The 15,954-nt window shown below is 42.5% G+C and overlaps 1 long non-coding RNA gene across 1 annotated transcript; it reads left to right on the top strand.

Annotated features, from left to right (window-relative positions):
* The first annotated feature begins 1,740 nt into the window (after positions 1 to 1,740).
* On the top strand, positions 1,741 to 5,328 carry LOC140696563 (uncharacterized). The gene is made up of 2 exons (XR_012073034.1): positions 1,741 to 1,837; positions 2,300 to 5,328. It is a non-coding gene; the product is annotated as an uncharacterized lncRNA (long non-coding RNA).
* Positions 5,329 to 15,954: the final 10,626 nt, after the last annotated feature.

A 15,954-nucleotide genomic window follows, 5' to 3' on the forward strand; every position in this document is an offset into this window, starting at 1 on the left:
ATAATTTCACTGACCTAAAAAGTCCTCTTTGCTCCACATTTTTATCCTTTCCTACCCACTGGCCCCTGGCAACCACTGACCTTCTTACTGTCTCCAGTTTCGCCTTTTCCAGAGTGTCCTATTGTTGAAATCATATAGTAAATTGTTTTTCAGACTGGCTTCTTTCACTTAGCAAAATACATTAAACATTCCTCCATGTCTTCATGGCTTGACAGCTCACTTCTTTTTAGTGCTAAATAATATTCCTTTGTCTAGACTGCAGTTTAGTTATCCATTCACCTACTGAAGGATACCTTAGTTGCTTCCAAGTTTTGGCAATTGAGTATCAAGCTGCCATAAACATCTGCGTGCAGGTTTTTGTTTGGACAAATTTTTCAGTCTATTGGAGTGAATACCAAGGAGTGTGATATCTGAGGGTCACAAGATAAGCGTGTGTTAAGTTTTCGAAGAAACTGTCAAACTGTCTTCCAAACTAACTGTACCATTTTGCATTTCGACCAAAAAGGAGTGAGAGTTCCTGTTGCTCCACATCCTCACCAGGATTTGGTGTTGTCGTTGTCTTGGATTTTAGCCGTTTTAATGCGTGGACTGCTATCTCGTTTTAACTTGCAATTCTCTAGTAACATAAGATAAATAGAGCATCTCTTCATGCATTTAACTTGCCATCTGTATAACTCCTTTGGTTGAGGAGTCTTTCGGGTCTTTGGTCTATTTTTAATTGAATTGTTCATTTTCTTATTGTTGACCTTTAAGAGTTCTTTCTATATTTTGGATAACAGTGCTTTAAAAGATGTTTCTTTTGCAAATATTCTCCCTAGTCTGTGGCTTGTCTTCTCATTCTTTTAATCAATAATATTTTTTTCATATTGATTACATATTGAAATGATTCCATTTTTGCTATATTGAATTAAATAAAATATATTACTAAAATTAGTTTTTTTTTGCCTTTTACTTTTCCTAAGTGTTTACTAAAAATATTTTTTAAAATTATATGTGGCTTTAATTTTTCTTCAAATTATATTCCTATTGGAAAAGGGAGTCCTAGAATCTTACATTTGTCTTTTTAAAAAAAAATCTCCCATTTCATTGTGAAGCATGGTGCAGAAAACAGTGGTGTCAGGAGTTCTGAGATAAATGTGAGTAATGAATTAAAGGAATTGTGGAAAGCATTGAGAATATTTTACTAAAAGAATGGTGTATATGTTATTGTGCTCAAAAATAACTCATGAAAGGGGAAACACTTGCCCCAAGTCAATTCTGCTAGCAAAAATAAGTGCTGTTTTTATTTGAGAATGTAGACCTATTATGATCATGGCCTCCTACCAGGACCGAATGTCAAACGTTGCCTTCATTTCAAAATTCTGATGTTTAAACTCTTTTATTTAAATGACATAACTGCCCCGTGCCTCCTCAGATCCTCTTGGACTCCTGCTTTGCCTTAGCCGTGGTCTGTTGTCATGGAGACCATGGCGCCGAGAAGCTCTGGCTCCTCCTACCACTGTGGACTTGAATGGGATCTGGTTCCCCAGCTGTCAGCGTAGGGAGGTGACACAGGCCAGAACCACAGGGAGGGAGAGAGGGGGGTCCCCCCGAGTAGATGTTGGTGGATGGGAAATGGAGAATGGTGAGTGTGGACCGTCACATCCCATCACCCTTCCTTCCCCCCTACCAGTTGGGCCAGCTGGAGGAGTCCTGGACATCGTCATAAAGCAGGGCCTGTGCACCGGCCCCTCCCGTGATTCTGCCTCCCTGCCTCGTGTGCCTGCCCCTCCAAGCATCAGACTCCAAACGCAGGGACAAAATGCTGGTGGGACAAAGAGGAGAGAAGGACCAAGAGGTGAGCAGACAGTGAAACAGCGGCTGCGATCCTGGATAGAGACCTCATTACATGGAGACGATGTGTGGAGTGAGGACCACACAGATAGATTTCTCCAGGGGGAAAAAAAAAACGTGTTTATTTCAAATTAAGAGATTTTTGAAAAATGCACATGCAAAATAAGGGAGGCTAACTTTCCAAGGGTTATTTCCAAATTCAATCAATTTTCTCCCATTGAACTAAAGTTGCTTCTGTAAGAACCAACTGACCCACTTTTTTTTTTAACCATCTATTTAGAAGTAAAATAAATTTCCTCCAACTGTAAACTTCTCTCACTTATTCCTAGTTTACCTCCTGCTAGTTGTGAATGTGACAGGAAAGCTAGCTCATTAGTGCTCCGTGGATGCTTGTGTGGGAAGACTTAGCACCCTGTTTTACGTTGCTATTTGACATTTTTCTCTCTAATGTGTAATCTACCGACAGAAGCTAATCCTCAATCCTGCTCAGTGGGAAGTGAAGAAATGGCTAATTATCTCATCATGAACCCACAAGTACTGTAAAGTTTGGTTTGGGTGTTTTGTATACAGTATTAATGAACTAACACCCCGTCCTCAATGTGCTGATCTAAAGGTGGAATGTCTACTGATATCAACCTTGTATATGCACTGGCCATAAAAATTCAGGCTACAGAGGGAAAAGTTTCTTCAAATGTTTATAAGTGGCTGGGAAACCCTTCTGGCACATTTTCATCAGAGCAAAGCTAAAGGAAGCTTCTGAGAAAAGAAAAAAAGAAAAAGAAAAAAACTGGGGAAGAACATGATATACCAACATGAAGGACTCCTTTCTGTAAGAAAAGTCACAAACTGATCATCCTTTGGGCTGAGTTCAGCTCACAGACAGCTTTTCTTCAGCTTATTCAGTATTTTTAATGAATTAGTTGCCAAAATTGAAAAACTGGCTGCACCTACAAATACAATCTGTATTTCTGATGTACTCTGAAGAAGAGTTCAGTGGGTCAACCTGGTCCCATGGTCCATGTGTCTTCTACTGGAGGAAGCAGGGGACCATGCTTTTCCGAGTTTACCCTTGAACGCGCCTGACCTGCTTCCCTCCTTTTAACCTGCTTGCCACCTGAAGCCAATTATGTCCGCACTCTTTCTGAAGAATTTCTCTACATTTAAATTGCACCATTAATGCCAACACTAGGCCCCACCCAACAGCCTGTGAGCACCAAAGCTGGGATGCCTCAGGCCGAACAACTAACTGGGCAGGACACAGCCCCATCCATCAGCAGACAGGAGGCCTAAAGACTTCCTGAGCCATCTCTAGACACGGCCCTAGACATGTTCTGCCCACCAGAGGACCAAGACCCAGCTCCACGCACCAGTGGGCTGACATCAGACACAGAAACCTACAATCCCACAGCTGGTGGACACAGCCCACCCATGGCAGGCCAGACCCTGTTCTGGGACCAGCTGGGCCCTGGCTTTGCCCACTAGCAGGCCAACACTAACTCTGGGACCCCTCGGATCTCATCCCCAACTGTGCCAGGAACCAACCCCCGTACCCCCCAACCAATGATCTGAAATGAGCTCTGGGATTTCTGGACCCTTCAGCCAGGCTCCAGGAACCAGCTCTGCCCACCAGGACCAGCACTCACCCCAGGACCTGGTTCTCCTGCAACTGGGTGAGAACAGCCCCAGAGTCTGCCTGACCTGCCTCCGCCTTGCAGTGAGCCGGCACCAGTCATAATCATCGAGACTGAAATCACTTTATCAGGATTTACTGGCAGTGTGCCTCCCAGCATTTCATATTTCAATTTATGAAAAACCAATGTCATCTTTCTCATCACCCCTTTTCTTCTTCCATCCTCCTTATCTTGTTTAATAACTTCGGGGAAAAAAACTGGTCCCTGACTATCGTTGAATTCCACCCTCTCTTTCCACGTCGGGGCATCAAGAACCCCGGTTACTCCACTTTGTCAGGTTTCTCAATCTGTTTACCCCTCTCCACGTCAGAGGTGACCATCACCATCCAGGTATGGATTCTTTCTTGATAGATCATTTCAACGGCATTCTTAGCAGCCTCCCTACCTCTGGTCTTGTATTCTCCCTTCTTCACTCCAACCTCAGGGTGACTTTTCCAGTCACACCGTGTTCCTCTGGGCTGTGAAGAGCCGCAGCACCTATCACAGGCCCTCTTCCTGTGTGATGTCATTATCCAGTGGAGACAAACAGAGGAGTCCCCCGGGGCACAAGCGGGATTTGTATGCACGTCTGTATCCATAAAGCATCTTAACTCAGATTACGCATTTAGTCTGACAGAGAGCCTGAACTTTCCTTTTGACCAGTACCTACCCAACTTGTGAAATTTCACTACAGTTGAGATCATTGAAATAGTTTGTGGCTCATTTCAGAGGTACTTCATCTTTATATGTATGTTCTCTAGTTAACCCAACCAATGGAAATTAAAATATCTGAGAGACATTTGCTATGGTCTACAGATTGGTTTTAATTTTTCTCCGATTATACCATGGCCTAGAGATACGGTTACACAACTAAGGGCACCTGAATTAATAATGTCTCAGGAAAAGATTCCCTAAGGAGGTGTGTCACTTTGATCAACCTTAGTGTAAACAATAAAGCCATCTTGGTCTGATTTCTGTGGCCCTCAAATCAGAAAGGAAATCAGTTCGTTTACCCAAACTCCACCTCTGAGCTGTATCATTTCACTTCAGGGACAGTAACTCCATAAGCAAAACTATACTGGATTTTTTTATTAACCCTTATTCATACACTCAGTATTTTAATCCTAATCCTGAGTTCAGCACAAGTTGCTAAAATGAATAAAATTCATTGGATCATAAAAGAACATAAAAGAGTTAAATGATCTGAACTACCTTTTCTATGAGACTCTCATTTTTCAATAAAGCTTCAGAAAACATGCTCTGCTCTACAGGACAGAATATATTACAGTCACATTGGAGATTTCAGTAACCTCTGATGTTCACAACAGATTATTTAGATGTTTATAACCGAAGGGAAATGTTTTCCATCAAAATCTGCTGAATTATGTTTTCTAAGGATATTTTTCCAATACAATCCCATGCGGTGGGCAAAAAAAGAAAAAGCTGTCGGAAACAACCTACCTTAGAAAGGATAACAGATTTCACTGAGGGAGCTTCATGTCCTTCACTCTCAGAGAGAGCTTTTCAGTTCTTTAAAACCTGCCTCAAGACTGACAGCAGCTGGTGCCTGCCCACCGGTTGCTCTTTTGTACCCGTCAACCACGTCTCCGTGCCGTCAGCCTCCCACTTGTCAAAGGCACAAATGCTCCTCACAAGGCTTTACCACTCACCTTACAAAGAAGAGACAGCACTGCCACACAACTGTCATGGGACTTCCTGTTATGCTGCTTTGTTCCGATTGTTTCCCATACAGATGGGGATGGAATCTGAGCTTTGGGCAGAAAACAAGTGGTGATGTAATATTATAAAACATCACTTGGATTCCCATGGCGTGCCTCGTTTCCGAGAACATTTATTTATTCACTCACTACCCATCTGTGTTTTCACGAAACATTTATTTTAAGAGTGGTGGAAATTTACTGAGCACCTACTATGTGCCCACCCCAGTGCTCACCACTTCATATAGTGTGACATATACGTTCCCTTACAAACTGTATGAGGAATAGATACTATTGATATGCATTGAAATTTATTTAATACCATTTCTGTAAAGAGGGTTTGGTTAATTCAAAGAAGAGCAGCACCTCTCATACCAATCAGTAAAATGCTGTTGCATGACCTTACAGCTCCTGAACGTCAATGGTGACCCTTACCCAGTATTCACTTATTCTCTCTAGCTAAAAGCAAGTCAGATATAATATATTTTATTTTGAAGTTGTAGTGTCCAGGAGCTTGGATTAGAAAGAATAGAGACCTGGACTCCAACAACAGCTCCGTCTCCCACTGTGTGATCCTGCATGGGTGGATTCATCTCTTTGAGACAATTTTTTTGCATGTTAAATGGTCAGATGTTTACTGAAAAGATTGTGGTAGATTTTAAAAGGTGATGATTTATATTTGGCTGCCACCCAGTGAGTTCTTAAGAGACACTGGTTCTCTTAACTTTTCTGTCCTAGAAATAAGTCCTTCTTGCATTTGAGGTTGACTAAATTTAATTTCTTGTATGAAAAAGATAATACATGATGCTTTTTCTCAGAGACCAGCTGTAATTGCAAAGGAGAAAGAGCATTAGTCTGGAATCCAGGAATCTTGAGTGTGAGTCTCAAAGGACCAAACACGATCTCAGGTGAAGTCACTCAACTGCTCTGAAGTAGCTTCATTGTTTGTAAAAATGTACATATAGGAAACCCTTTTCCTCGGAAATATTTCATTAAATACCCCATAGTCTAGGCCACTGAAAAAACTGGATCTCACTGTAGTAACATTTGTGAAATAACTTCACATCACACTTGGCAGGGGAATTGTTGAGTGTCTTTATTTTTGAATTAGATTGTTTGACCACAACAATTTGTGATCATTAACAGCAGAGCCCAAACCAACACCAATCAAGATCAACCTAGAAGGGCAAGTCAACAAGGTGGATTTAAACTCTTAAAACTATAATAAATGACTGTTGGTAAGTCGTTAAGACTGGAACTGTTTGTTACACAGCAGTAGCTTACTGATACATAGTCTTTTAAATTCTGGCCTGTCTCCTACTGATTCTCAGCAGAGTTCCCTAATTCACCTGGTCTAAAGTCATTTCTTTTTCTTCTGAATGTCTATGGAATACAGCGTTTCTACCACAAATTGACAGTTAAATCCTTGGAGCACATGCATATATTTTTATACCTCTAATCTGGTAGCAATTGCCTTGTTAAAGAGAACCTAGTCCTTTTTAAATCCATACCTGCTAACCCATTGCCTTATGCCACTCAGGGAATATATAAATATATATTTCTTCAATTAATATACTTCTGCTTAAATCCCATCTTATTTTTTTTTTTAATACAGAGTCGTTATATTTGTTGTACAGCACTAGCTCTCAAGAATTCTGACTTAATTAAATTAGGGTCAGTCCTGGGCATTGATATCTCAGAAGTTTCCCAGGAGATTGTAATGCATATCCAGGATTAAGAATCACTGCTTTCAGCTTGGCTCAGAATGGATTAAGTCTTCAGGAGACTTTTTGTAAAGGTGTTTATGCTGCCATGTTCACTTACTCCAGGTAGAAATCATCGACTGCCCCTTCAGATCTGCTCAGTCTTTTGGCTTATTGATATCCTCCTGCCCCAGCTGGTTCCTTGTCTCATTCTTGCTCCCAAACAGCGTACAAACCCCTCGGTTCTCATTAGACTTGAAATGCAAACAAATCCTTTAAAACCAGATTGATTCAGCAGAGAGGAAAAAAAATAGCACCAAGTGGAATGTTGGTATTTTTATAGCTTCTAAGTGAACAATCCATTTTAAATGATTAATTCCATTAGCTGCAATTTATGTCTAGTGCTAGCTAATGAAATAAATTAACTTCAACACCAATTCAGCCTGCTTCCCTTTCCCACATGCTCTCATTAGCTCTGTCCTGAAGGCTTTGCTACAGCAATTTTTCTGCCATACCAGCTGCACCATTACTGGACTATTCTTATTGATCACTGAAAAGTCAGATGCAAGAAAGACAAATGAGCAGGGAGCTGGTTACCACGATCACTTTACAGGCTGGGGGAAAATGTCATCAACAAGATATGTATTCTCTTCTCTATTTTCTAGAGGAAATGGTATATTTCCGACCCTACATACATTAAGAGGCCCTGATGGAGATGTAGGTTTTAAAACAGTTTCGGTGGGGAGGGGTGAGTTATTGATTTATTCCACTAAATAATAATGTTACAAAAGCTGCAATACATTTCTGTATTTATAATGCTTTCTCATTCACTCTCTTGAACCTCCATGGAAGACCTAGGAAATTGAAAATGTAGACATTTAGCCTTGTTCTGTTGATGAAGAAACTATAAATCAGAGGGCTTGTGCAGGTGATCTCAGGCTCCTGAGTGGCAGAGTTGAAACCAGACTTCCCCTTTCACTCCTTATCCGTCAAAGGCAAGAATCAGAAATCAAGAAGGCAAGTTTGGAGAATCTGACTGGTAAGCTGAGTAGTAAAAAAGTGATGATTCAGTGTAGAAAAGGGCTATCTCAGCCATACTCTCAAATATCAGAAGGGGAACCTTGACTCTAAATGCTCCACTGAGGAGTCACAGTATCAGAAATGCCAACAGGTAAGGTGCCCATCGTCTGACCCCTCAGACAATCTCTTGAGTAAGTAAGTCATCGACTCTCATGGTGATGACACTTAAATCCAATTGCCTCCAGATGCAGCACATCATATTCAATGAATGTGTCTATGAAATTAGGCAACTGGTCCCCTGGGAAAGTTCTGAGAGACTGTGGGATGGTGCCATCAGGTGAGAAGTGGATTCAAAGGCTCCTTAGGAGAACAGAGCTAGACAGACATTGAAACCAAGGTCCTGAGGGTCAGTATTCAGAAAAGCAGGATGGAAAGATGGTGGTGCACCAGCTGGTACCCTGGCATTTCAAGGAGAGATGAGGACACGGTTTCTTGTCCCATTCTATTGCAAAGCTCGCATCTCACTAGCACGTAGGAACTTAAAGAATGTCAACATTGCAGCCCGAGATGGAAACCCCTTTCATTCGTACAAGCTGAGGGGTGTTGAAAAGCTGTGTCATATTTCTGAGCCCTTGTGTCTTCATTCCTGGAAACTAGGTAGCACTGATTAAATTAACTAATGAATTTTAAAAATTTCTGTAGAATATAACGTGTTCTCAAAAAGGTTTGCTCCTCGGAGCTATCTGAGTGAGAGGCTGCCTCCTGGGCTTAAGCCCTCACCAGGTCCACCAAATAAAACATAATCCTCAACTTTCAGGTTATGTACTTTTTTCCAGTCTACACCATGTTTTTTGCTAATAAGATTTGCTGCCTTCCCTTCAAATCTGAATTTCTTTCCCCTCCTAATTACACTGTCCAGAACCTCCTGTAAAATGTTAAATGGGGATGTCTAGAGGAGATACACTTGCTGTTTTTAATTTCACAGGGAAAGCAATCTTTCACCATGAAGTAAAATACACTAGCTATACTGCAGGTTTTTTCATAGACATCCTTTGTGGGTGGAGAAAGTTCCTATCTATTTCTAATTTGTTGAAAGCTTTAAACATGAATGAATGTTGAATTTTATGAAATGTCTTTTTTTCTGCATCTGTTGAAATAATCTTCTGTCAGTTTGCCTTTTATTACATTAATTATATATTATTTAATTCTATATAATTAATACATATATTAATTATAATATTATATTAATTGATTTTTAGACATTAAAGAAAAACTTGAATTCCCGGGACAAACCCCACTCAGTCATGGCATGTAATCCTTTCAATATCCAGGAAAGTTTTTAAATTTGCTAATATTTTATTAAAGATTTTCTGTTGAAGGTCATGAAAAATATAGTTTTTTTTTTATGGCTTTGGTATCAGTGTAATACAGTCTAATAAAATGAAAAAAAAAGTCTTTCCCCTTTATCTTGTCTCCCTAGTAACTACTACAATCCCCCAAATCTTCTAAGATTTAAAATGTTTATCTTTGTGTAGTGGTTAAACGTTCAGAACATGCAGTCTTATACAAGAAGACAAATCTTGTCTTTCTCTCTCATAACTATGATCTTGGGTGAGCAATTTAACCATCCTTGACTTCAGAAATGTCTGAATTCCTCATCTGTAACATAGTATCTACTTCATTGGTTGCACTAAAGAGGAAATGAGGAAATGCCAGGAGGGTCTTGGTGCAGACTTGCAGCCTTCCCACCCCCCGCAGTATTTTTAGTACCCACAGCATCTCTTTCTTTACTGTATCTCCGCCCCCCACCCCCTTTCCTAGGTGCACTGGTCACCACCTGTAGGACCCTTAGGTTTGGCTGGTGCCCCTTTATGGCGGCAGAGTTCCTTTCTCTCTGTTTGCTACCATCTGTCCCCTTCACACCCTCCCGGATACACACACCGGCCTCCAACTGATGCAAGCACTGCCACATTCTCCTCCTGAACACTCTCGCTCCAGGAGAGCCCAGCCAGGTGCTCTGAGGCTTCTGGGGTACGTCCCGGTGATGGCCACCATCACAGCAGTTTGCAAGTTGAAGCTGCTTACCTCACCGTTCTGTGATTTGCATTATGTAAAACGAACTGGTTCATTTCAGCTTTTAAAGTATTGGGATGATTGTATTTTAAAATGAAAATAACTTGATTTGAAATATAATATTGATACATTTCTCTTTTCTCCAATGGAATATCTGTTACTTAAATATTGATGATCTATAGAGAATCAGCATATAAAACTTGTTCAGGGAAGATAATATACTGGAATATATTGGATCGGTTTTATTTTAATGTTGAGATGACTAAAACAAAAGGGTAATTTTTTTTTAAGCTAAACTAATTGTGATGAGTCTGGCAAAATTGCAGACAACAGATCTTACTGCTAATATTATAAGTCAATCAGTCCCTTGGTGACCCCGGTTTGCTTAATTGTCTCATAAAGGCATTGTGTTCTGGTTTCCAGCACACTCCAGCTTATTAGGTGTTGTTCAGTTTCCAATACTCATCAGAGTATTTTAAAATTTTTAAAGAACTCCTGACTCACATCTATTTAAGATGTCTTGATCTTCGGTCCAGTATTTCACCCTATTTCAAAATCTGCTCTCAGGGCAGGACAGCGCAGCACAGACCAGAAGCAGCAGCAGTAGAAGCGGCGGGTCCCTCCCGACCCCGAGTCCAGTGCCCGGGACTCTGACCGCCCCTGTCCTCATGGCTCGTGCCTTACCCTCCACTTCCAGGCACCAGCTGGTCCGAGAACACAAGGCGCTAATTACAATAATTAGGACAGACCATCACAGTGGATTAATGAGCCCCCCGCCTGCCCCTGAGCACCGCGGTGGAGGTAACAGAGTGTAACTGCCACAGACGTAAACACTGCCGAACTCCTGTGACACTGCCCGTGACCGGGCTCAGCTCGTTCAGAGAAGAGCAACTTTCCCTGTTCCAGAGTCAGCTGATCCGGCCAATAACACTTGTTTAACTGATTTATTTTTTTCAGATAAGCTCCTGAAGATTGTAGAGAGTGTGACCACGTGAAGGCATTGCAAATGCAATGACTGAATTTGATTTCCACACGTGTTCTCCTCTTGAAGGGAAGGAAATAAAAAAGACGTTTCCTTCAAGAAGTCTGCACTCCACTAATCTTGAATCTCCTGATTCTCCTTTCCCTTAACATAAAAGAAGGCTGAATTCTATTCCGAGTACCTTCCCCGAAGCACACGGAGGGATAACTGATGTTTCGACAGACGCTGTGTCCTGACATGTGGCTGCATTTCATTCGCCAGGAAGCAGCGGGCGCCAAGCACTAGGAATACGGAAGTCAGACCTCTGATACTGACGCTGTGCGAGGATGTCCTGTCTCCTTCTATTGAATACTCACAATAGCCACATAAAGTAAATATTAATATCTCCAGATGACACAACAGAAATCCAAGAGTCGTATCGATCAGTTACCTGGTCCGTAGTTTTACTGACAAGCAATGATGGACAGAACTCCAGTCAAGGGGCTAGTCACAGCCTGGACTCTCCACCATGAATCTATATGTTCCTAATACTAGCTCCGTCTTGTGAAGACCTGACAGCCCACTGCACCTCTGCTCTGAGGCATCTGCCAGACAAAGGCTGATCAGCTATGAATGTAGGCACACAAACTCTCAAGACTCTGCATTTGGAAGATGGCGTGAAATTTCCACCTGTGTCCGAGGGTACCTCAAATCCCACTCCCCCTGGCCCCTGAAGTCTCGAAAGTCAAGGCATTCCGAGTTGCTGACTTTCAATCCAGAAAACTGATTCTGAAGAAACAAACAGGAAACTTGATTTTTTTCCTCCCAGTGTGGACACTGTCATCAATGACTCCTGTAACAGAGGACAAGCAGAATTCTCACCACGGTGGAACTGCCCTCTCACCCCTCAGCCCAGGCACTCTAGCCCTGCACACAGAGAGGTAAATATTAGAGAAATCTAGCTGGTGCCCAAATAGCTCATTCAGTTCCCTGAAGAAAGTTCCCAGCCCACGGTCCCGGGCTAGTTAACGGCTGCAACGTGTTGTAGATAAGCTTGCTTTCAGTCCAGAAACTTTGCTAATAAGCAGAAGTCAGAGTGGTAGAGTGAAAATAGCTGCTTAACAAGTGGTAGAGTGAAAATAGCTGCTTAACAACTTGAAGTTTTTGCAGGAACCTCGTGATTTGACAGACATGAGCAGGCAGAAGAATACAGAAATGCTAGACTTCCCTGGAAGCCCAGATATCTTCCAGAAGTCTGCACTCCACTGATCTCCAACCTCCCGCTTCCACTTTCCCTGAACGTAAAGGAAGCCTGAATTCTATTCTGAGTTAAGATGGTGCTTTGGGACACTAGTCCCCCATCTTCTCGGTCTGCTGGCTTTCTGAATAAAGTTGCTATTCCTGTCCCAACACCTCCTCAGTTGACTCATCAGCCTGTCGTACGGTGAGCAGTATGAGCTTGGACTCAACATCACATCCCAACTGACATCTATAACTTTCAAAATGCTGACAGTCCAGTGTGGGAGAAAGAGCTTCCAAAAAGCCTCAGGTCAATGGGTCCGTCACTGTGGCCCGCTCAGTGCTAGCAAATAACTCTCATTTGCAAGGTGGTGATAAAGTCATCTCAAAGGCATTGAAAAAGGTTGACACAGATAACTTTCTTCCTGAGGGTGAGCCCAGGGCTATGATCTAGCCAACACAGGTGTGTGAAACACAAGTTACAAAATAACTTCAGGTTCCTAATGACTTTGGGGAAATAGCATAGTTCCCCAGCACACTGTTTACTCTCAAGTTCCAATAATTTTGAGATCCAGTGATGACACCCATGTGTTCTTCAAGTCTTTCAGGCTAGAAGAACCAGCATTATATAAGTTTTCTCATTTAAATCCCGTAAGAAAGTTATAAAGTAGATTATATTTATTCCCATTATGAAGGAAAAAAAAAAAAAGAAAGAAAAATAGACTTTTGCAGAGATTAAGCAATCCTAAGATGCCACAGTCAGATCTATTAAAATTGGGATCCACAGCTGGCTTTAATGATGGAATTTCAGGCACCTGAAAATGACTTTGAGTGTGTGTGGGTGTTTGTGTGTGTATGTGTATGTATACATGTGTACATTTTGAATAGTTGAGTAATTTAGTGTCACGTTACTATGTCTAGATGTATAATGTCACCTCCCAGCTATCATCTTGAAATGTGTTTTTTTTAATATAATTGATAGTGGGATTATAAAACTATAAGAGGCTAGAGATCATATTAGCCAAGGCCCTTATTTTATAAAGAAGGACTCAAAGCCCCCAGGGCTGTGCTGAGTTACGCGTGACCCGTGCAGTAAGCTTGTGACTCAGGCAAGATTTTCATCAAATCGACTTGTGTTTTGTGTTCAGTGTTTTTCCTGCTTTTAACACTGCCTCATGGATGGCAAAATACACACACACACACACACATACGCCACTGAAAGAAATCTCTTTTGCACTCAGATTACATTTCCTTTTACTGAAATCTCCACTGCTGCTTCTCCCCCAGAACGCCCAGGTATTCACTCTTTTCACATCCTAGCTGGGGAAAAAGAAAGGATGATTAGAAACAGAAAAAGGCAGAAAGACAGGAAATCTCCCACACCTGCCTGCAGCTTTGAAAGTCAACCACCATCTCCTCCACTTTCTTTACTTATTCCCCGGAGCTCCTTGTTAGGAAAATCATTCACTGCTGGCCTATTGTGGGCACTAAGAATCCGATCCTCCAGGAGCTCCCCAAGGGTGCTGAGATGCAGGCAGTGTCCCCGCGAGGGATGTGGGGAGGGAGGGAGCGAGCCAGCCCAGTGAGCTTTCTTTACCCTCTTCTTTTCTTCTGTCTTCAGAAGGAAGAAAAGGAGTCAGGGAGGAATTAGGTGATAATTCAGCCAAATACCAAGGCGGTCACAATGCAGTCGCTGCCACCAGAGATGGATGAATAGCTGTTCGTCGTAGGCCCCCGGCGCAGCAGGCACCGTGCTCCATGCTCCAGCCTCTCTGAGAAGCTGAGCTTCTTGGGCAGCGCAGGGGGACCAGCCGGGCGCTCTGCAGAATTAGAGATCAAAAGTGTGTCCGCCGGCCTGTGTGCATTCCCCACAGACCCTTGCTTTGTTCTGCTTTAGGCATTTGTTGGGTTTGTACTTCAGTTCCCGCTGGAGGTCCAAGGTTTGCATCTGCACCGCAGCCAGGGATGAACAGGGTTCTAGGTCCCTGCGATGGGAGTTCTGTTAAAGCTATGGGCTCACCTTCACCGAGGCTGGCCGCACAGCCTTACCAGGTCAGGAAAAGCTAGACACCCTGCGCCCCCTCTCAGGGCTGGGGGTCCTATCCCAGGGCCGGGGGTTCAACCAGCAGAGGGGACCTCAGCCGGATCTCGCTTGGCCAGTAAGAGCACAGGTATCCTTGGCCAAGTTACTTCCCCTCTCTGGTGCTCACTTTCCAACCGTGGTCAATGAATATTTGATCTAAGGACGTATTTTTGGATATGAACCCCATCTCCAAAGAAAAATATATAGGAAGCCCTACCTGGGGAATAAGCCCACAGCAGGAAGACAGGCTGGGTGCTGATGAGGGAAAGCCCTTAGAATCACCGATAGGGAGAGGATGCTCAGAGACTGGGCCATGTTCCCTCTTCCCTCACTTTGTATCAGGCTTAACCTAACATTTGGAAAACAGCCGTTTGAAACACAGCTCTTGATTACTGAACCTGCCAATCAAAAATATACCTTATGCAAAACACCCAGGCATCACCCTCTAGCCACTGACCCCTGATCCATCTTTCTTCCTTGGACCTACCGTTGTCTGACATTAGACTGTGAATTTCCTTGCTTGTATGTTGATCGTGTGCTTCTCATTACATTCACTTTCCGTGGGATTCAGGACTCCGTCTGCTTGGTTAGTCACTGTGTCCCCAGCACTTAGAACAATGCCTGGCACATAATAAGTATTTGTTGCATATATGCGTGGATTTCCCAGAATTCGACTGGAATTCTTTGCTTTCCTAACTTGTCAACTTACAGTCTGAGTAAGGAGAGGCGTATTCCCTTGCCTCTTCAAAAGATCATTTTCTTTGAAGGAAAAGAAAAATGTCTTACTGGTTTCTGTTGTACAGCATGGTGATTCAGTTATACGTGTCTCTATGTTCTTTTTTCATATTCTTCTTCATTATAGGATATTACAAGATATTGAATATAGTTCTCTCCTGTGCTAAACAGTAAGACTTTGTTTTTCTTTTGTTTTTTAATGGAGGGACTGGGAATTGAACCCAGGACCTCATGCATGCTAAGAACACACTCTACTACTGAGCTATGCCCTCCCCCCCGCCTTATTTCTTATATATAGTAGTTAGTATCTGCAACCCCAGACTCCTCATTTACCCGCTTCCTCCCTCCCCCTCCATAACCGTAAGTTTGTTTTCTATGTCTGTGAGTCTGTTTGTGCTTTGTAAATAAGCTCACTTGTGTCATTTTTTTAGATTCCACATATGAGTGATATCATATGGTGTTTGTCTTTCTCTGTCTGACTGACTTCACTTAATATGATCATCTCTAGGTTCATCCATGTCGCTGCAAATGGCATTATTTCATTCTCTTCTAGGGTTATTTTTGTCCTGCATTTTAGGCCCTGCTGAGAAATCCTTAAAACAAATTAGAGTCACAGTTACAGAAAATATAATCGTAGTTGCAAAAACAAATATCCGGAGCCCAGCAGGGGCTCCCCCCAGTTGCCAGAAGTCACCCACTTCCTAGGACTCTGGTCGCTGGCTTTTCTGGGCTGTCCTGTTGGCACAGTCCTCCCAGGATCCCAGGGAGGGAAGATCAGCCGCGACTCCTGTTGCTGAGTTGCAACACACCCTGTTCTGTTGCATTCCTCAGTTGCCAAAGGACATTTGACATCAGCAAGGCTGATTATTCATTCCTGGAAAATTACTGGATCCCCTGTCCCTTTCAGGTGTTTGTCCCC

This window comes from Vicugna pacos, chromosome 5 (genome assembly GCF_048564905.1).
Source record: "Vicugna pacos chromosome 5, VicPac4, whole genome shotgun sequence".
NCBI lineage: Eukaryota > Metazoa > Chordata > Mammalia > Artiodactyla > Camelidae > Vicugna > Vicugna pacos.